General features: G+C 40.4%; 2 protein-coding genes across 4 annotated transcripts in view; one reads left to right on the top strand and one right to left on the bottom strand.

The window, feature by feature from the left end:
- Positions 1-16,508, bottom strand: part of NMS (neuromedin S) — a 55,351-nt gene extending 38,843 nt beyond the window's left edge. The window contains exon 1 of the mRNA XM_045550638.1: positions 16,388-16,508. The gene's annotated coding sequence lies outside the window, so the exon portion shown is untranslated. The remainder of the gene's footprint in view (positions 1-16,387) is intronic.
- Positions 16,509-16,789: 281 nt separating this feature from the next.
- CHST10 (carbohydrate sulfotransferase 10) overlaps positions 16,790-22,438 on the top strand; it is a 31,109-nt gene continuing 25,460 nt past the window's right edge. Inside the window, exons 1-2 of one of the 3 annotated variants that reach the window (XM_045550243.1) lie at positions 16,790-16,898; positions 19,145-19,213. The gene's annotated coding sequence lies outside the window, so the exon portion shown is untranslated. The other 2 variants (XM_045550242.1, XM_045550241.1) reach the window with 2 other exon arrangements.

Genomic DNA, 22,438 nt, shown 5'->3' on the forward strand with positions numbered 1-22,438 from the left:
TTTAATAATAAAATATACAGAGTCATTGTATTTTTCAGCTTTATTGAAGTATAATTGGCAAATAGAAATTGTACATATTTTAGGTGTACAACTTGATGTTTTGATATTTATATATTAATACATTGCCAAATGATCAACACAATCAAGTTAGTTAACATTTCCATCACTCATCACTTCACATAGTTACCTTTTTTTTTTTTGGTGGTAAGAACACTGAAGATCTATCCTCTAAGCAAATTTCAAGTACATAATACAGCATTAACTATAGTCACCATGCTGTACATTAGATCTCCAGAACTTATTCATCTGGCTTAACTGAAATTTTGTACCCTTTGACCACTGTATTGTTTTTTAATATTTAATTATGAAATAGATAACAGTAGTTCCCCCACATCCACCATTTCACTTTCCACAGTTTCAGTTACCCACAGTCAACCATGGTCCAAAAATATTAAATGGAAAATTCCAGAAACAAACAATTCATAAGTTTTAAATCTTGCACCATCCATCCTGCTCTGTCGCCCCCAGGACTTGAATCGTCCCTTTGTCCAGCATACACTACCCACTCATTAGTCACTTGGTGGCCATCTTGGTTAGTGGATCGTGAGAACACAGTATATGGGTGGGTACTATCCGTACTTTCAGGCATCCACTGGGGGTCTGGAAGGCATCCTCTGCAGATAACGAGGGAAGCCACACAATTAAAACATGTAGCCTAATTAGTTATTGTAAGGCAAATAACACCCACATTAAGAAGAACTTTGGCAGCTCTCTCTGTGCTCCATCCTAATCACAACCTCCCTACTTCTCATAATTTATCACTATCCTGACTTTTAAGGTAATCACATCTTTGTGTTTCTTCATAGTTTTTTCACCCAAATATGTGTTCCTAGTTCAGGGGCACAACCATGATTCTCAATATGGAAGAAAGGAAATTCAGATGTAATAGATACAGCTTAAGTATTAAAAGCTCTAGTCTTACATTAAAATTGGAAGTTATCAGTATGAATTTATGAAATATATATGTGTGTATATTCTGTATGTTTTTTCTTAGCTTGGCTGAACAGGCAAAAAGACAATGAGGAGCCCAGTAACAATGAGCAACTCTGGAGCCCAAATAGTGGTCTTAAATTACCATTTCTTACGAAAAGAAACCATAGCTTCTTGGATAAAGGACTCCACCTCTGGGATAGAAAATTTATAGGATGAACCTAGAACATCTTCTAATACCAGACAGTAAGGAAGCTCCCAAAGACTAGCAGGGTCATGTCCAAAGGACTCAGGAGCCAGTGTGGGGAGACATCAACTGATCAAAGATGAGACAGTGCAAGCTTCAATACTGTTAAGTGGAATAAATTGAAACCATAAAATATGTTTCAATCTATGAGCTCATAATGATGTTTTTAAAAAAGACTTTCTAACCTTTAGAGGATGATGGGGAACCAATGCATTATATTGGAAACTAGTAAGTAGAAGGAAAGAATAAAGCACTTTTCCTGCCTTTCCCTTATAATCCAGACCCCCAGGTAACCAAATAGTGGATGAAAAATAGTGTCTTTTTCTAAAAGTATTACAACCAATAAGTAAAAAAGAAATTTTGGATCTGGAATATCATATTTTGCAACTCACAAAGAATGGTAGTCATTAAGCATCAATGGTTGACAAGATCACATAAGAGAGACACATGGAAATCTCACGCCTGCCTGGCCAAACACAGCCTAGAATCTTGCCAGAGGAATTGAACCTGATTCTAATCCAGTCTCTGGATGAAGCTGCCAATTGGCAAGAAATACAAAGGACAGGGAGCATGGTGAACTGCACCACGAATGTGTAATCATCAAAATCCAGACTATGAGAAACTCTTCTGGCCAGAGACCAGGTTCCTCAACAGATAAATTATAAAGAAATGAAAGGGTGAAGGAAGAACCTATAAATTGAAAGAGACTTTAAAAGGGATATTAAATTTTCAAGAAATTGTCAAGACTACACATATCTTCCTTCATTTTCTTCTAGCATAATAATTGGTGTCAAAAAGTCTGATGATAATCTAATTTTATTTACCTTAAAAGTCATAGGTTCTTTTTCTTTTCTAGATGCTCAAAAATGTTTTTCTTTTCCATGAAGTCCAACAAATTTACAAGAATTTATCTCAGTGTTTATCATACCAGTATGATTATGGTGTACATGATGTGCTCTTTCATTTTTAGTTCCAAGTTTTTCTTTATTTCAGGAAAGTTGTCTTGAATTACAGTTTTTAGTATATGTTCTGTTTCCTTGCTTTGGTTTCTTCTTCAGGGACTCATTAACATCACTGTTTTGTTTATCTTTAATATTTGTCACTTTCTCTCAAATCCTTTTTATTTTTTATCTTTTTGAATTTTCTTTTCTAACTTATATTTTTCTGTTTATTCACTCTTGTATTTCTTCTGATTTACTCTTCATTTCTATATTTGCTCTTTTCCTTTTATTCCTAATTCTTTCCTATATTCTATCATCTTATTTCTGAGTTTTTCAAATTCTGATTTATTTTTCCTTTATGTGTTATATCATTTTCTTAATGCTTTTTATCTTGTTCTGAAATAATAGAATATACTTCTATTCTATTCTGTGGGCACATCCACAGCATGCTTTTCTCGCCTGCAGGGATATTACTCTGCTCCTTGTTTTCTTTCTTTTTTTTTTTTTCCTTAAAATAACTTTGTGTGGGATTTGATCTTGATCCTTTCCCGTAGCTCCTTTTTATGTGGTGTGGAATTAGTTTTTCTGAACTCTTGGAGTAACGAAAGGATTCAGGAAATCCTTTCTAAATACACAATTCACTCTCTTTCTGTCATTTTTGTGCATGTTCAAAAACAGGCAGCTTGCTTCCTGCTGTTTTCTGCATCTGTTCTATGATGTACGTGTGTGTGTGTTCCACAAAAACAAGAGAAAATGTTCACAATCTATTGCTTTTTGAGAGAGATAAACACTATTCAGGATCTTGTGTTTTTAACAACAAAATATATAGATTCACTACATTTGTAGCTTTACTGATGTATAATTAACAAATAGAAATTGTATATATTTAAGATGTACAACTTGATGTTTTGATATATGTACATATTGTGAAAGATCGTCATTAATCAAACTAGTTAATACTTCTATAACTTTACATAGTTACCTTTTTTGAGGCTGGGAGGGTGGTGAGAACACTTAAAAGGTCTACCCTCTTGACAAATTTCAAGTGCATAATATAGTATTGTTAACTGTGCTATAGCTACAGTATAATGCAGTGTTGTTACCCTCCCCACTTGGTTCTGGGTTGTCTCTTTCCTTCATCCTTGTCTTGCCTGTCCTGCTCAATTTTGACTTCACTTCTAACAGTTTCTCCTGACAGGCTGCTTCCTAGAAGAGAGCACTAGTGAGCAGTGCGGGTTCCTGAGGCCTAGACTGCCCAGCCCCTCAGTCCTGACCACAGGCTCCTGCCTCCCACCTGCTATTGGATTAGGCAAGATCCTTCCCAAGTTCCGCTGTTGTTCTCAAATTCATTTTGGGTTTCTCCTGGTCTCCAGTCTTTCAGATGCTACCGTTTGCTTCTGTCTTTTTCTTCCTGTACAGATGCTGCTATGGACAAGTCTGTGGTTTGTCCCTGCCCACTGGTATTTTGAGGTTTGTGGCAATACTGTATCACCTACCTTTGTTGTAAATATCATTCATGGGGTTTTGGTTTTACTATCTAGTTGCTCTGTCTGCTTTTAAGTGGATATTTTGAGAGACTGAAAAACTGTGCTGCCACCACCACCTTCTTATTCCTGGGATCCTTATTCTTTTATTTTAAAATGTTCTCTCATGGTATCACTTGTAATGGCTACACACAGTGCCATTTTATGGGACAACTGAAGTATTCTAAACAGATACCCTTTCTTGGCCTTTTAGGATACCTCTAATTTTTCTATGTCATAAAGGGTGAGGTGGTGAATCTTGCCCCTAAATGACATGGTGCTCTTCCTGGCGAGAACACTCTGAGACCTCCACCAGCTCTCAGAGAAGTGCCCCACTCCTTGCCCACCCCTTGCCAGTTCACTGCCACCTCCCTCAATGCAGCAGGAAGTCCTTGCCCCACACCCTATAACACAAATTAAGTTCTCAAGACAAAACACTTGAACTTTCTACTTAGAGACCACCAAGACCGACCCTATCTCACATATGTGTTTATATCAGTCACTGTCAGAGTCTAAGCCTCCTTTGTCACCAGTCTTTCATCCCCGGGGGTTCTTTTCCCACTTGCTCAGAACACTACCTAATCTAACACCATAACTTCCCTCCCAAACCCTTCCCTCCTGCCCTCTGTGGCTCTGGCCTGTGACCAGCAAATCCCCTGCAAGGCTCCATCTACTCAGTAGAACGACATTTGCCAGAATTCCTTCTGCTCTACATTTTGAGTTACAGCGGGCCACAGGAGCAGTTCTCAGGCAAGGTTTAGAGCTTGGAAGTGAAGCCGATGTCACTTGTGTCCAACATTTGTGCTTGCAACCACTGCTTCTTCCAATCCAGACACCTCTGCACTCACCCACACCAGTGATACAGACGTGTCCTGCAGAGCCTGTGGCCTCATGTCACTCCTGTGAGGTTGTGCACAGAGCAACTGATTGCTACTGACCCTGCTTCTCACTCACAAAGGAGCCTGGAATTTTGACCTGTTCATTTGTCAAACAGATTTGCAAGGTGGGAATTTCCCCTAAGCCTGAGAGGGCTGGTCAAAAAATGCCGGGTGGCCATCACCATGAAAAATGTCCCCTGGTCAGGGCTCTCTATCATGGTTACTGCTGTGACTGTTGCCAGACCTCAGTCGGTTCCCAGTTCAGGGAAGGCTTGGGGAAGCAAGATTTACCTCCAGAGGATGCAGGGAGAAAAGAAAAACAAGCTGCTCCAAAGTCAGATATCTGGAAATTTTCACAGGAAGGGTCCATGCTCATTCATCTCTCAATTGTTTTTAAAGCAATTTACAAAGCAATAGCTTCTGTTTTTCATTATTACAGTTATAAGGCATGGATTTTTTTAAGTTCTTTTAAACTGTAGATAAGCTAAAAGAAAATAAAATCACTTATAATCCCCACTCCAAGAGATAACCACTGTCAATATTTGGTATTTATCCTTCTGGTCTTTTGTCAATGCATTAAATATATAATATAGTGTGAACTAAAAGAAAGTCCAAAGCCCCCCACTGACTGAATGGACCCCCTCTTGGCCAAGGGGATCCGAGAGAAAACTTAAAACTGAGTTTCCAGCCATGATGGGTTGGAAGGTGAGACACACATCATTATACCCCCTCCCTTGCTAAGGGCCATTGGGCTTTTCTCCTAAGGACTAAACAGAAACCAATCTCCTGATCCAGACCAGCATTCTTTCCTGATAGGAGACCACCAACCACAAAGTGGGTTTAACCAGTCTATGGAGCATGTGCAGAGAGGGTTTTCATGTCCTTGCTTCACCTTTTTGACATAGAGGATGGCCATTTCTGAACTGGGACCCCATGAAAGGGCAGAAAGCTCAATCGCTCAGGCATGTGTTTCTATTTTCATAAATATTCATGATTCTTCCCATAGCTTGGTAATAGGTATATTTGGCCATCCCGCTCAGTATAAATTCCTGTTTCCATTGTCCCTGTCTTGAAGCATGTGTTCCTGGCTTCTGGCCAGGGCTTGGCTTTCCAGCCTGTCAGAATGGGCACCCACAGGCTGCAACCCTTTATGAGAAATGAAGCTCTCCTTTCCAAATTATGAATCTTGTTATTTCAGTTAACAATACCATATGCTCTTTTTAAAAAGATAAAAACTGATTATCTCATATATAATATTTTAACTTAAAATATAGCATGAATGTTTTTCTGTATCATGAAATATTCATCAGCAGCATCATTTTCTTGCTCTATCATATTCTAATATAATAAACTTATATTAGCTATTTGAGAACACTTAGGCTTCTTGCAGTTTTTATAGAATTATAAGCACCATTATGATGGAGGCTTATAGTTAAATATTCACACATAAATATAGTTATGTCCTTAGAATAATCCTTAGATATACAATTGCTGAGTCAAGGGCCATACAAAATGTAAAGGCTTCTGAAGCAAATTTTCTGATTTTCAACAACGAAGACCATTTCTGACTCCCTCCTGAAAGCCAGTACTGCAATTAACTAGGCCAGTTTTCATCCCGCTGTGTGCCATGAGTCAAGTAATGTCTGTGTCAGGAGGTAAAATTAATCTTTAAGGGGACTTCCATACATGATAAAATGACTCAGAATTATAGAAGCAAAACATTACCAGCCTCATATTCCATTTGCCAATTATCTTATTCTGCCCCATTTTCATATTGCAAGTGTAAGTCTCCTGGGCCTGCCCTTCTCTCTCAGTGCTAATGGAATTCCATGCTTAGCCGTGAGACTGCAGGCCCTTCTAACCACAGGTGAAAAATATCTCAGGAAGAAAAGAAGAAAACATCATGTTTTCCTCCACACTTCTGGGAAAACAGATTCTGGTTTGCATCATAAAGGTGTTCTTGCAAATGTTCAGATATTGCTACTGTGAAAGTAAATTTTTATATGTACAAAATCTTTAATGCTGATTGTTTGTCTTAATTGTTGCCCTGGTTATAATACTTAGCATTTCCATTTTCTGGAAAGTTTAAATACTTTGAGTTTTATTTATTAAGACAAAAGAGGATCATTGTCATTTCCTCCTTTGACCAAATACAGGCAGGTTAAGAACAAATAACACTTAATAGTTCATATTTTAAAAAGAGTTTGAGACGCTGTTTCTTATAAACTGTACAGTAGATGGGAACAATCAAAACATATTTTCCTGATCAAAACCATTCAAGAATCAATGCCCAAAAGATGTTTTCTTAGGTATATTATAAGGAAAAATGATTTGTGGAACTATGTGAATATTGTTCTGATGTTTGCAAAAGCACGCTGCCTACTTCAGAACGCCTCAAGACAAAAAAAAGAAAAAAAGAAAAAAAACACTAACTGGGCACTGATAGAAAAAGCTGTCCAAATTAAGCAGAACAAGCAGGGAGTTGTGACCTTATATATTAAAAGTTATGAGGTACAACCAAACTATTACTCAGAGGGAAATTTATAGCCTTAAATGCAAATATTAAAAAAGAGGAAGGTTGAGAACAAATCATCTAAGCTTCTATCTAAAAAAGGACAGCAGGCCGGGCGCGGTGGCTCACGCCTGTAATCCTAGCTCTGGGAGGCCGAGGCGGGTGGATCGCTCGAGGTCAGGAGTTCGAGACCAGCCTGAGCAAGAGTGAGACCCCGTCTCTACTAAAAATAGAAAGAAATTATCTGGCCAACTAAAAAATATATATACAAAAAAATTAGCCGGGCATGGTGGCTCATGCCTGTAGTCCCAGCTACTAGGGAGGCTGAGGCAGTAGGATCGCTTAAGCCCAGGAGTCTGAGGTTGCTGTGAGCTAGGCTGATGCCACGGCACTCATTCTAGCCCGGGCAACAAAGTGACACTCTGTCTCAAAAAAAAAAAAAAATAAAATAAAAAAATAAAAAAAATAAAAAAGGACAGCAAATAAATAAAAAGATGAGGTGGAAGGAAATAAAGATAAAAATAGAAAGTAGGCATGCAACAGAAAAAATCAATAAGATCAAAAGTTGGATTTTTGAAAAGTATTAATGAATTATAAATTTTAGCAAGACTGGACAAGAAAAAAGAGAGAAAACACAAATATCAAGAGTGAGGAGATCTTCATATGGATTCCACAGATATTACAAAAGATGATAAGATATTATAGATAAATTTATGGAAACAAATTTGAAAATTTGGATGAAATGGAAAAATTTCCCCCAAACACAATATACTAAAACTTACATAAGAGAAAATATAAAACTTGGAATAACCTTATATCTGTTAAAGAAATTGGATCTATAATTAAATACTTTCTCACAAAGAAAATTCTAGCAACAAACTTCCCTAGTGAAGTCTTCCAAACATTTAAAGAAATGAAAATACTCATAAAACATCTATCTATCTAAAGGGTTGGTGTGAGGATTAATGACTTAATATATATTAATATAATCCTTTGGATTTTCTCTATGCCAAATCATTTCATCTGTGAGTAAAGATAGTTTTATTTCTTTCTCTCTAAACTAAGACCATCAGTACAATGTTGAATAGAAATAGTGATAGTGTATATGTTTGCCTTGTTCACCCAATAAATATGGTATTAGCTATAAGACTTTTGTTGTTTATTTTTGTTTGTTTCTTTGTAGATGTCCTTTATCAGATTATGGAAATTTTCTTCTATGTCTACTTTGCTGAGAAATTTTATCACAAATGGGCATTGAAGTTTATTAAATGCCTTTTCTGCATCTATTTCAATGATCATATATTCTTTTATTTTTTAATGTGATGAATTATATTGATTTCTTTTCAAATATTAAAGCCCACCTTTCATTCCTAGAATAAACTCCACCTGGTCATGACGCATTGTTCTTTTTATATGTTGCTGGATTCAATTTGCTATTATTAATATTTGAAAAGATTTTTCTGTGTTTTTGAGAAATATTGACCTATAATTTTATTTTCTCATAACGTGAGATGCATATTGGTTTGAGAAGTTGAAAATGTGAAAATATTTATATTCACAATTTCTGTAATAATGTTCTAGATCATTGGTTTTAAAAATGTGTTGACAATAGGAAAAACATGTTAATATATTGTGACCACATACATGTGAGCACATAGATGTGTGAGTGTATGTGTGTATAAAATGAAAGTTTTACAAAAGAATCCTTTACCCTTAATAGGAGGCAAGCATGCTACTATTTCCTATCCAGTTCTCTTCTATTCTTTTAAATGATGGCTGTGAAGCACTAAATTGATTATTGTGACACACTAATAGGTTGCTATGCATAGTTTGAAAAACACTGCTTGCATATACCAGGCAGTATATAAGTGTTTCCTATATTATTATTATTATTCTATGGATCTCCAGCACCTCATGCAATATCTGGCAGGCAGTAAGCACTTGAAAAACGTCTATGAATGAATGAATTGAATAATCAGTGACTTTTAAAAGAATGGTTTCAATAGAAGGTTGGGAGTAGTATCTTCTTTTAAGACATTCTTTACCTTGACTCTTACTATGAACTAAGGTATCACTTGGATCCACGTTTGGCTGTTATATTTGATTGCAAAAGAAATATGCCAGCCACCAGAAAGAAGAAAACATTGTAACATAGTTGCCATTGTCTGCCCATATGCAAACCCATTCATGCAGGCAAGGCATCTGTTTATCCCATTGTCATCTCAGTCAGGTAAATTACTTTGGAGGAACCCGTATGTGGCTGAATTTTAACTTGAATTTAGATTATTAATTTTCATTAAGAATGAAAAAATGAAATTTTCAAAAATAAAAGCCTTACAACCACAGTGCAGCACTGAAACAGTGTCTTTGGGTTTGCAAAGCAAAGCAATGTAAAGGGAGGGGAATTATCAGCCCTCTCAGATGTCCAAAGCTAGGAGAGGTTATTGTAACCATGGTAACCAGTCTATACTTTGCAATGGTATCCAAATGCATTGGATTACTCTGTAAAAAGCCTCCAGTCAACTTTGAAGAAGAGCTTTTAAACATCCAGTAATGAGTGATCCAATTAAAGGGAGAGGGGATGGATGAACTGACTTTGACTAAATAGAAAATGCAGATAAAATGCTAATATTCTTTTGTGTGCTTTGGAATCACTCAGTTCTGAGAGCTTTCAAGTGATCAAGATCATGCACTCAGGTTACTAAGGGCAGCTTGCTTCCACAATGCTGTGCATTATTGCCAGGGAATCAGGGCAGTCTTTAGACTCTGGGAACAAAAAGGACTTAGGCTAAAGCTTTGAATGTGGTCCTGAGAAAGAAAAGGGTATGCAATTGCAAGGCTATGTGATTACTGTTTTCACTTAGCAAAGAAGTTTTAGTACAATTGATGTAGTGTTTCTCTACCTACCCTGTCCCTTCAAAAGCTGTTCCTTTCCTGCAGATCATATTGGGCACACACCCAAAAAAGCTGTTTCTAAATTAACACAGGATCTTACAGTCAGTGGCATCTGAGTACTGATGATATCCAGTAATTCAGGGCCTTGATTAGATCAGTGCTCCCAAGCCTGGTCACTCACTGAAATTGTTTACGGAGCTCTTAAAAATTAGGGTCTCCAGACTTCACACTGGCCTACTTGGGCAACTGTCTTGGAATATGGCCCACAAATATGCATTTTCTTTAGACACTCCAAGTGTTTCCCTTGTGGTCTGAAGACTCAATGCTCCTCCTTTGCAGCTAAATTGTTACTAGGAAGAGATTTCAAATAGAGCACGTGCACGGTGAGTTTCCAACTTCCCACTTGATGTAGAACTTCCTGATAACAACCCTGAGACATTTAGTAGTAAGACATCGGGAGTTTGTTTCTTTTTGATACTTACAGTCTATTTGTGCTTTATTATTAATAGGTCTTATCTGAGAGGGATACATTTTTCCATGCTATGTGAGCTCAATATTGGAAGAGTGATAGGGCCAATTTTCAAAGTACCAACCTACCACAACATTACTTTACTATAAAAGATGGTCCCACTTTTGCATTCTGAGCAACATACCTTGTATGAAAAAAGAAAATAGTAACTATTTTAATCAGCATTCTCCTTAAGAGACATAAAAATAGGTCCCGTCCTTCCACTATGGGAGAGAAAGCAGTAACTGTATTTTCAACCAACTAGATTAGCAATTATTTAACTATTATACACCACGCAAAAATCAACTTACTCATTTCTTTTTTTTTTTTTATCTCCTTATTTCTCCTCATTTTTTTCCTTCTTAGAGCAACATTTTCTACATCTTTCCTTCCACACTTTGCTACTTTTGTTACAGGACATAGATCCAGATATAAATGTGCCATCCCTACAGGACTCTGCACAGATTCAGGTCTAGCTTCCATAGAATAATGGGCTAGTAGAGCTGTCTGGGAACATGGCAGTCATTCAAAACAACACTGATTATATATTAAAAAATTAAAGCCCAGAAGTTAAGTGATTTACCAGAGTCCACAACAAAGCCAGAATGAAGTGAACGGCAACATGTGTGAGGGTAATTGTCAGAGTTCTTCAGAGAAACAGAACCAGTAGGAGATATATATGTATATCAAAAGAGAGAGAGAGAGACTTATTGATTTATCGTCAGAATTGGCTCATGTGACTATAGAGGCTGAGAAGTCATACCATCTGCCATCTGCAAGCTGGAGAACCAGGAAAGCTGGTGGTAATTTATTCTGAGTCCAAAGGCCTTAGAACCAGGAGCTCCAATGTCCAACGGCAGGAGAAGATGGATGTCTCAGCTCAAGAGGAGAGAATGAGAATCTGCTCTTCCTCTGCCTTTTTGTTCTGTTCAGGCCATCTACAGATTGGATGATGCCTGCCCACAGTGGTGAAGGCAGATCTTCTTTACTCAGTCTACTGATACAAATGCTAATCTCTTCCGGAAACACCGTCTCAGATACACCTGGAAATAATATTTTATCAGCTATCTGGACATCCCTTAGCCCAGTCAAGTTAATACATAAAATTAACCATCGCAGTCTGGGTACTTTTTAAGCCACTACACACCCACATTTTTTATTAACACCTTTATTGAGTTATACTTTCACATACCACAAAATCCTATTTCTACTCTGGTAAGCTTCTCCTCATACCCCCACCAAGGGAGCCAGTGTAAATTTTCAGTATGCTCAGAGAAAGGAACTGGAATATGCATTCTCTGTTTGCAATTTTCCATTACCTTTACAATTCAGAGTGGCTAGGAAGTCATTTCCAAACCCACTTTTTAAAGGAACCCCAGGGAAACCTGAGTGACTGGTGCCCACTATGTATCCCGAGATGAGAGTTCAGGAATAGGAGAGCCAGGATTCTAGGAATTGTCCCTTTCCCTGGCTGACATGAAAACTGCAAAAGCTTCTCTGTGGCATGGCTATGAGTTGGGGGACAGGCCAGAGGGAAAACAATTCCAAATTCTAGCATCCAGTATTAAAGACCTTGAGTCCATACATGTTTAACACCAAATGAATAGGGGAGGAATTTATAAAATCTTAATACAGAAGGCTAAGAGGAACTGGCAAATTCCTACTTGTGTAGGATGATGCTTCTCCATATGAACCTCCTCCCTGCCCCCCCAAGACATCTTGGTTTTTCTAGACGCATCTGTTCTATTACTTCATTTTCAGGAAGGGCCATGGTTGGTTCAAGCAGATGGCAATAGGCTTTGGTTGGTGGTTAACTAGTGTCATTCCCCAGTGTCACCTCCAGCCCAGGCATCTCCAGCTGCGACTTCAGAAATAGTCACTTAGTAGTGTGGGGAGGGTAAAAGAATCTGGTGTATTTTTCTTTTACAGTTAAGAATTTGGTTTTTTATGAGAACAGCAATTCTCAACCATTTTGGTCTCAGGACCCATTTATACTCTTAAAAATTATCAAGGAACCCAAAGAGCTTTTGTTAATCTGGATTATATCCATTGATACTAACAATATGAAGAAAATAAAACTGAGAAATTTAAAACATTTACTTATTAATTCATTTAAAAAAGGAATATTCCCATTATATCTTAAATAACACACTTTAAGGAAAAAATAGCTATATTTTCCAAAACAGAAATATGGCATTGTTTACCTTTTTTTGTAAATCATCTTTAATGTCTGGCTTAATAAAAGATAGCTGAAATCATATACCTCTCTCTCTGCATTCCATCTGATACAATAAACATTCTTTTGCTTAAAGAATATGAAGGCCGGGCGTGGTGGCTCACGCCTGTAATCCTAGCACTCTGAGAGGCCGAGGCGGGCGGATTATTTGAGCTCAGGAGTTTGAGACCAGCCTGAGCAAGAGCGAGTACCTGTCTCTACTAAAAAAATAGAAAGAAATTACATGGACAACTAAAAATCTATATAGAAAAATTAGCTGGGCATGGTGGCACATGCCTGTAGTCCCAGCTACTCAGGAGGCTGAGGCAGAAGGATTGCTTAAACCCAGGAGTTTGAGGTTGCTGTGAGCTAGGCTGACGCCACAGCAGTCTAGCCTGGGCAACAGAGTGAGACTCTGTCTCAAAAAAAAAAAAAAAAAAGAATATGAAGAAAATCCTTCCTCACACAGCTAAGTAGAAAAAGGAAGAAGTATTTTAATATTTTCAGATAATTTTAGGTATTTTGGGTTCCTACACCCAAACTCAACAAGTGGTAGTTTTTTAAAGGTTGGTATAATGTGGAATCCAAAACCCTATCAATGAACATTTCATGCTCTATAACATCAAAATTCATCGGTCTAGGATGTTTTCCAACACCAACAACCAATTCTCTGATTCTCCACACACCAGCTGGATGTCCTATAATTCAATTTAATCCTGACACTAACTATCTGGAGTTGGAGTCAGACCCCACAGGTTCAGGGCTCAACTCCCAAGACTTCCCTCACTTCAGATGCCAGTTCCAAGTACAGGGTTCCCAGGTTATCCCTACTTCTGTTCCAGTTAGGCTACAAATCAGGGGTTCCCATGACTCTCCCCTATGATAATTTGCTAGCACGGCTCACAGAACTCAGAAAAAGTTTACTTGCTATTATGGGTTTATTACAAAGGATACAACTCCAGGATAGCCAAGGGAAGAGACAGATACACAGAGCAAAGTATGTGGGAAGGGGTGCAGAGCATCCATGCTCTCTCCAGGCACACCTGTCCCAGCACCTGGACATGTTCACCAACGTGGAAAGTCTCTGAACCCTGTTGTTTAGGTTTTTTTATGAAGGTTTCATCAAATAGGCATGATGAGATTAATTCAATCTCTAGCCTCTTCCCCCTCCGCAGAGGATGGGGGATAGGCCGGAAAGTTCCAGACTTCTAATCCAGGCCTGGTCTTTCCAGGGACCAGTCCCCATCTGAAGAGTTGCCTCATTAGAATAAAACACACTCCTATCACCCAGGAAATTCCAAGGGATTTAGGAGCTTTGTGTCAGGAACCAGGGTCAAAGGCCAAATATATGTTTATTATGCCACAATTGGTCTATCATTATAGAATATTAAAACAAAAAGATTGCTAGTACAACCTCTGATCTCATCAGAAAAATCTTTAAATATGGGGATGCTGTTAAACTCACAGTGATGGATATAGGTTTTCCAAAAGTTTGAATTTTCACTTAAAAGCCTGAATTTTATCATTGGCAACAAATATTATAAGTGGTTTTCCTTGAAGTGACAGGCTCATTTCATTCATTCTGGAGAAATGTCTGTCTAATACCCAAATCTGAGTAACCACATTTTGTCTGTCAGTTCTTCTTTCAAGTACAAATGATGTCCCATGAAAAAGAGCAGCTAGTTGTTCTGCTTTGCAAACCATCACCCAAGCATGTCGCCTCCACACAACCACCATCCTTTGTGATGCAGCAGGAGCACTTCTGTGCATTTCCCATCCCATCACAAGGGATATGACTGCTTCACAATGACATTTTTTATTTGTTTTTACTGCAAGTGGATGATGGTGAAGGACGAAATGAGAACTGATTCAGTTTTGTTCCACTGCTGGGATTCATGCTAAGTGCCATCCTTTCTTTTGCACCATCAGAGCAAATGTCTACATAGCAAAGGAGACAAACACTGTCCTAGTATTACTATGAAAACAGTTTTGACACTGCAGATCCCCTAAAAGGATCTTGGAGACCCCTCAGAAGTCCACAGATCACTCTTTGAGAGGTGCTACTTTAGAAACCATCCTCCTGCTATAAAGACTAAATACTAATATTTTCCTGGAAGTTCATTTATAGAAACAAAAAGAACTAGAGCAATTTGGGGAAATTCCAAGAAAAATACTCAGTTACCTTAGCTGCGAATATGTAAGCCTCTAGAAAGAACTACATCTTTTAATATTTTTAACAACATCTTAGGAATGCTGTAATAAATAATAATAATGACAACAGTGTGTGTTTATTGCAATATTTACTACTGGGGGAGAACTGTGCTATGTAATTTAAATGCATCATCTCCAATATTCTTTAGTATCACCCCCTGAGGGAAATGCTATATACTTTCTTCCATTTTATAGATGAGGAAATTGGGGCACAGAGTGATGAAAGAACTTGACAAGGTCACAAGTATATGTGGTGAATAAGGATTTGAATCCCCAAATGATTCAATTCATTCCCAGAGCTTGGATTCTTAAATGCTGCATAATATGCTATGTCACATCTAAGCTCCAAATTTACCTCTTGCTTTTCTCCCATAAATGAGTGTTCCTTCAAATCCTCAAAGGGAAACCAAATGTCTCATCTCAACACAGTGCCCCCCAAAAGGACTCCATAAACATCTTTTGAAGGAGGGACCAAAAGACCAAGGGAACCACTTTGTCATCTTTTAAACCACGATGGCTAGCAATGGTGCTGAAAGTGAAATTCTCAGTGAGCTCCCTCAATATTATATTTAACTCATTAATGAGGAAACCAACAGGGAAAGCAAAAAAAAAAAAAACCCGGTTCCTTGAAAGCTTGATGAAAATTTTATGTGTGCGTGCACGTGTGTATATACAAACACATCAATTTTCTGTATTTGCTAAATAGATATAGATATAGTTGGGTAGTTAACAAACATGTAGGTTAGATCAAAATAAAACTAGTTTACCTTTTTGAGGGCAATAAAACCCGAATACCTTTGGGATTGACTCTTCCCCCAGGCTCTAAAATCCTAAAGCCTTGTCAGGAGCGGTGGCTCACGCCTGTAATCCTAGCACTCTGGGAGGCCGTGGCTGAGGCGGGTGGCTTGTTTGAGCCCAGGAGTTCGAGACCAGCCTGAGCAAGAGCGAGACCCCGTCTCTACTAAAAAATAAAAAGAAATTAGCTGGACAACTAAAAATATGTAGGAAAAATTAGCGGGGCATGGTGGCGCATGCCTGTAGTCCCAGCTACTCGGGAGGCTGAGGCAGGAGGATTGCTTGAGCCCAGGAGTCTGAGGGTGCTGTGAGCTAGGCTGACGCCACGTCACTCTAGCCCAGGTGACAGAGCGGGACTCTGCCTAAAAAAAAAAAAAAAAAAGTTAACAACTCTGTAGGCCTCTAAACCGTTCAGGCCTTAAACAGTTATCGTTTGTTAATCCACTACACCATGACAGAGTTACATCGCCAAGACAGGCAGCCGGCTCTTAAAGAATAGAAGGTCTTGGTATCCTAGGTGGGCTTATTAGAAAATGCTGGGAGGTAACCCAAACTCAAGCAATTTGGCATTTTTCCAAGTTGAGTATTTTTTAAAAACGAATAATTATTTACCAACTTTTTGCATTTTCCCAAGTTCGGGATTTTTTTTTTTTTTTTCCTCAAACAGCAAACCTGTTTTCTGGACGGAGACCGGGCGGGACTTGGCTTCCCGGAACGGAACGCGTTTCCAGGGCAGCAGCGGAGGCGGAGGCCGCGCGCGGGGCCGGGGCCTGGGGACCCTCGGCCGCGCCTCCTCGGCGGCCGGGCGGAGCGCGCGGGGCCGACGGCGGGGACGCGCGCGGGCCGGGGACGCACACGGCCGGGCAGGCGCGCGGGGGCCGCGAGGGGCGGCGGCGGCCGGGCCCCCGGGAGGCGGCCTTGCGCGCCGCGCTTCTTCCTTCCTTCCGCCGCCGCCACAGCCGCATCCCGGGGCCGGGCGGGCCGCGGCGCAGAGGCCGCCGGTGGCGGCTGGGTGGCGGCTGGTGGCCTCGGGCGGGGCGGGGCGGGGCGGGGCGGGCCTCCGCGCTCCCGGGACGCAGGGACCCCGCGCGTTTCGCCCGCAGGCCCGGCGAGGCCCGAGCAGAGCGTCTCGCCCAGGCCGCGGGGGAAGCCTGAGGACCCAGGCGCGCCGGCTCCGCGGAGGGTGAGCTTGGGGACCCGCGGGGAGGGTGGGTTTCAGTGCCCCCGGGACCCCTACCCCAACCCTCGGTGGACGGAAAAATAGGAGAACCGTTTTTTTTTTTCCTGGCGAGCCACATCCCGGTGTGTTTTGGCGACTTGAGGACCTCCCTAGGTCGTGGGATTAACGGGAAGAGCCTCCATCGCGTTACTGATGCATTAAGGTGTGCACGCGGATGCTGTGGTCGGCGGAGTTATTGGTACTTGGACGATCCTGTAATTTACTTCTCTCATCCTGAGAATTTGCATTTTTAATTGGCGGCGGAAAGAGGAAGAAAATGTTCCACTCGGGTGAAAGGAGCAGGCAGAGAAAGAAAGAGGGAGAGGGAGGGAGAGAAGGCAGGGAAGCAGGGACATGTGCACATGTGCAGCCTTTCGGAGGAGCACTGCTTTGGTGGGTGCGAGGGGTAGCCAGGGTTGGAAACGCACATTCCCTGCCAGACAGGCGCCAGGGTGCCCCCAGCCTCCCATTTTCACCGGCAGGAGGCCTGTCAGAAGTTGGAGGTTGAGGCATGAATTTCTGCACTTCTGGCTGGGAAGGTGAGCCAGGTTTTCCAAGCCTGGCAGGAAAGGGCTGGGCAGTGAATAGAAAGCAGCACAGCCAGGTTCTGGTTAGCGCAGCAGGGCTGTCATAAAGGGTTTTTTTGTCTGAAACACCAAAGTCTGGGGCTTTGGGCCATGAGGAGTTGGGTTATTGCATTGCTCGGTTTTAACTGCCAGAGTGAGAAATGTCTCAGACACTATTAAAATTAGACGGCTCAGTTCAGCTCCAGCTTGCTGATCATCAGCCATCTACTTCTTCACTCTTTTCAGTGACTGGGTTAAAAAGAAAAGACATAAAAAGAAAGAAATGGTCTTCCCCCTTCTCCTGCCCATTATAATTACGGCATAGTCCATCTTAGCTCAGAATTAGAATTTTAAGATGGAAAGAAAATCTTTCCATCTTTGCTCTTGACCCTGAAGAATAGATCTCGAAGAAATACCTGAGAGAAAAATTCTTTCCTTCCCTGAAATGAAAATTGTAGTGCTAGCAAAACTGAACAAAGAAAGAATTAGTAAATATCATGAGCAACTTGCAGTGATATTCAAATCATTTTTTCAAATGCTTGAGAAGGTTATTCAATAAAAAGGTGGGAGAGAGCCAGAAATAGGAACAGAGGAGAGCGGTGAATGCAGGACCTTAGAGATTGCAGAAACCAAGGAATTCATTTTCTTGTCATACAGGTCTGTAAAAATCTGGACATGAGTACAGTCATGTGCTGTATAATGACATTTCCGTCAATGACAGACAACACATGATAGTGGTCCCATAAGATTATACTGTATTTTTATTCTACCTTTTCAGTGTTTAGATGCCCGAATCCTTACCATTGTGCATAGTTGCCTACAGTATTTAGTACAGTAACATGCTGTTACAGCTTTGTAGCCTGGGAGCAATAGGTGGTACCATTAAGGTGTGTAATAGGCTGTACCATCTAGGTTTGTGTAAGTACACTCTGTGATGTTCTCAGAAGGACAAAAATCACCTAACGGCGAATTTCTCGGAATGTATCCTGTCATAAGCGATGCCTGACTTTATATAAAGCTTAATCTTTCAATCTATATAACATCAAAATGCTTTTAATTTTAGCATTCCTTCTTAGAGTAAAAGGAAGCACAGCTAGACTGTGCTTTGTGTATCCCAGTCAGCTTGGGCTGTACTGTATGTTAAATGAGTTGTATGTTTATTTTGCTAGCTAATTCTTTTGAATCAGTAATCTAATTCTGTGAATTTGGCTTATTTCCAATTATTCATTCATTATATGATATTTGGCAGAATTTGCCAGGTGCAACAAATTGAAGGAATACAAAACCGAGAGAATATATTGTATTGGAAAATTTGATAATCTTATACAGGAATCCTTTACCTATATCAAACATATAAAGCAGGTGTAATTGGATTTGATGATTTTTGCTACAAAAAATATTTTTCACACTAAGTTGCATGGAAAAGTCTTTTTTAAACAGCTAGCTCTTTTGGTACATTTAGAATATTTATTCATTTACCAAGAAATCCTAATATATCATGCCTCTATAGGATACCTGTTTTGCAAAATATGCTTGAATAATCAAAGTGGTTAACTATCTCCCAAGTATAAACCAAGTTGTGTTAAGTAAGTTGATCTTATAGCTTTTAATGACACTTTTTTTTTTTTTAATTATCCTGTACAGTGACAAGAGGAACCAGGAACCTCAGTCAGGGAAAACACTGCAAGGAAATGTGACCCCAGGCTTCAGAAGGTATGTGAAGGAGAATGTGAGCTCCCCAGTTATTTGAGACCATGCCATTCAGTACTGTTTCTCTCTCCTTTCTTACTTGTACAGAGATTTTAGGGAACTTAAAATTCTTGAATAGGAGGATACACACGTATACGTAGAAGGGTTTTCTAAAGTATAATAATATGAGCACACTCTCAGGCCAGGGTTACATGAGTTAGTTTCTGCTGAGACCTGTGCCTGGCATGCAGTGAGTCCCGTACAGATGTTTGCTGTATGTTATTATTATTGCTCATGAGAATCTGTCTTAATCGCAAATATATTCCTCACTGGACAGAGCTCGGAGTGTGTTTTCATTCTGCTAAGGGTGATCAGTCATTCCAAGGTGGTAAATTGTAAGGACGACAATAGAGAAGACAAAGGAAATTTCTGAACATAGATTGAGAGAAACCCTTACTATAAGTTTAAAAATCTGTGACATGTAGTAGAACTTTATCTATAGTATAAATTCCTATGCCATATTTTGCTTTATTAAGTTGCAATTTAATAATTCTTTTGATCAGGTAATGTGTTATAGTTCAGAAAATACAATAGAGTTGATGATGAAATGTCCCCATTGCTCCAGCCCTGGACTGTCCTTTCTCCCCTGTAGTTCCCTTCTCCCCTGTAGTTCTCCAAAGGTTACTAGTTCCTTGTGCATTACCAGGTTTTATTCAAGAAATTTCCTTTAGTGTCTGGGTGTGTTTTAAAAGAATGTTTTAAAAATTGAGCACTGGATATGTGATCCCGGGGGGAGGTTGTGTGATGGGGTTGGTGACCCAGAGGTTTCCATCTCTGTAAAGGGCCATTGACAAGACTCCTCACCTGATCCACTCCCTTTTCCTTTTTCCACTCTGCTCGAGGAACACTGGCCTCCTTACCACTTTTGGAATTCTGAGACCCAGACCGAGGTCTTTGCCCAAGAATCTGCTTGGTTTGCTCCTTCACTCTGTCCACCTCTTCCCGTGTCATCCCGCACCCTTCTTTATTGCTGGCCATCGCACCTGCCCCCTGGCTTTGTCGTATGCGTTCATCGCGCTGTTTGTTTATGGCCCCATGAGAGCAGGGAATGGATGTTGCTGTATCCCCACCAGCTGAGAAGAGGGCTTTGGTTAATATTGCTGAATGAATGAACATCTGGAAAAAGGCTATTTAGACTGAGTTAAATGGGCTTATTTACCATGGGACTTTTCAGAACCTTTAATAAGTGAATGTGCATACTACAAGTGGGGCCTGGCAGGTGGGAGTCAAACTCTTCAGCAGAGTAAGAAGGGCATGTGCTTCTGGATGACAACTCAAACATTGTGGGGAAACCACTGGCCGGAAGGAATGTTATTGGCAGCTGAGCAAAATGAATTTACAAGCGTTTTTTTCAAGATGCAGGAGAGGGAGGATGTGCATCCAAAGATGGTAGTAGTAACATATCCATTGTTAATAATAACAAACATGTAAAATGTGTGCTGTCTTTCTTTTATTTTAGAGAGTGGGGAAAAAAAGGTTGCAGGTTCTTTCTTCCCTGATCCTGTTTTCCCCATAAGTTCTTAATTTCTTTAACTGCCAGGTTTGCCTTGGGGGTTTTCAAAGAGCTGACCATCTGGTTTCAGATCCTGACATCTTGACACATGAAAATCCCATTTAATAACTGGAAGTAGGAAAACTCTAAAAATGGATGTAACTCTTGGGGGTGCTGAGGGGCTCTGTTCAGGGCCGCATCGTGACCAGAGGGGATGCAGGTCAGGCTCAGGTTTGCTACCATCATTAGCTGCAGGAGGCACATTGGGAGTTGTCTTGACTCCTTGAACAAAAGGTAGTTAATTACAGAAATGTCAGGTTTTTCTTAAGCCATTTGTCACCTGACTGTAGGGAGAGTGGCTGTAGGGAGAGCAGCAACCCTTAGCAGAGCCCTGTTCATGTCAGGCCCCTTGCAGACTGAAATAGTGAGCCTTGGAGATGTCATCGTTGGACAGGAGGTAAACACCCTGTATTCAAAGAAAGTGCAGAGAATGGGGCAGGCTTAGACGAGCTGGGGCTAAGTGAATTTGGAATGCTTTTCTTTTTGTGTGAAAAATGGGGCAAATTATCATGTTTTTTTACAACGTCAGACAAATCCTCATTCTACAGTCTAGTTACTTATAGATGGGAGGGCTAGAAAAGAGAGTGAGATGGGGGCAGTGATGGAAGGTCTTAGATTCTAATTAAACCTCTTTAAGCCGTTTATTCAGAACACATGTAATTCAGAGCGTCAATAGACTCTCCTTGACTAGATGGGTTTTTGCTGCCAATTTTCCTTCTTAAGATGCAAGGAGGTGGTGGGAGAATGGCACTTATGCTAGAATGCCTAGAATCTGCATTTTAACAAGATCCCTGAGGGATTCACATGTTCATTAAACTTTAAGAGGGGCTGGGGCTTGAACCAGCAGTTCTCAGTCCCAGCTGGTCCTTCGATACATACTTGGAGCTTATGAAACACATCTAGGTGCCGCCTCCAGACATTTGTGTTGTCTTGGCTGGGGTGTTCTTGGGGCCCAGGGTATTGCTATATTTCTTAAAAGCATCCCTCTAATGTCCAGCCGGGGCTGTGACTCACTGCCCTAGACATAAAGCCAGACACCATTAGGTAGACGTCTGGATTCAGAATGCATGTAATCTCAGAGCAAGTTATACCATGGTTAGCTGGACACACCACTCTTTAGGATTCATCAAAACCCACCATATCAGATATTGTGGATTCTACTAATTCATTTGCTGGTTTTTAGGAACAGCATGATATGGTGATGTGGAACACCTGGCCATGTTTGCTTGTGCCTGATTAGAATACTCCCTCCTCCATGAATGCAGATGACCTTGAGACTGTGCAATAGCTCAGGAGACATTTGCTCTTTCCATCTTTGACTCTGCGGCCAGAGAAATCGTTTCAAAATTTAAATCAGATCATGACACTGCGACCCCTCTTTTCATGTAAAACTCTCTTCAGTGGCTTCCATTGCTTGCAAGGAAAAGACTCAATTCCTTAACGGCTCTGTGAGGCCCTACACTGTCTGGCCCACATGTGCTCTGCATCATCTCTGACTGTGTTCCAGAAACTCTGGCCACTTGGGCTTCCTTTCGTTACCCAGGGGCGTGTTCTCCTGGCCTAGAGCCCTACCCCTTCACCTTAGGCACCTGTGCTGGTCCCAGCCTCTCTGCCCAGGGCATGTCCCCTTGTATTTT

The sequence above is a fragment of the Lemur catta genome, chromosome 4 (genome assembly GCF_020740605.2).
Source record: "Lemur catta isolate mLemCat1 chromosome 4, mLemCat1.pri, whole genome shotgun sequence".
In the NCBI taxonomy this organism is placed as follows: domain Eukaryota; kingdom Metazoa; phylum Chordata; class Mammalia; order Primates; family Lemuridae; genus Lemur; species Lemur catta.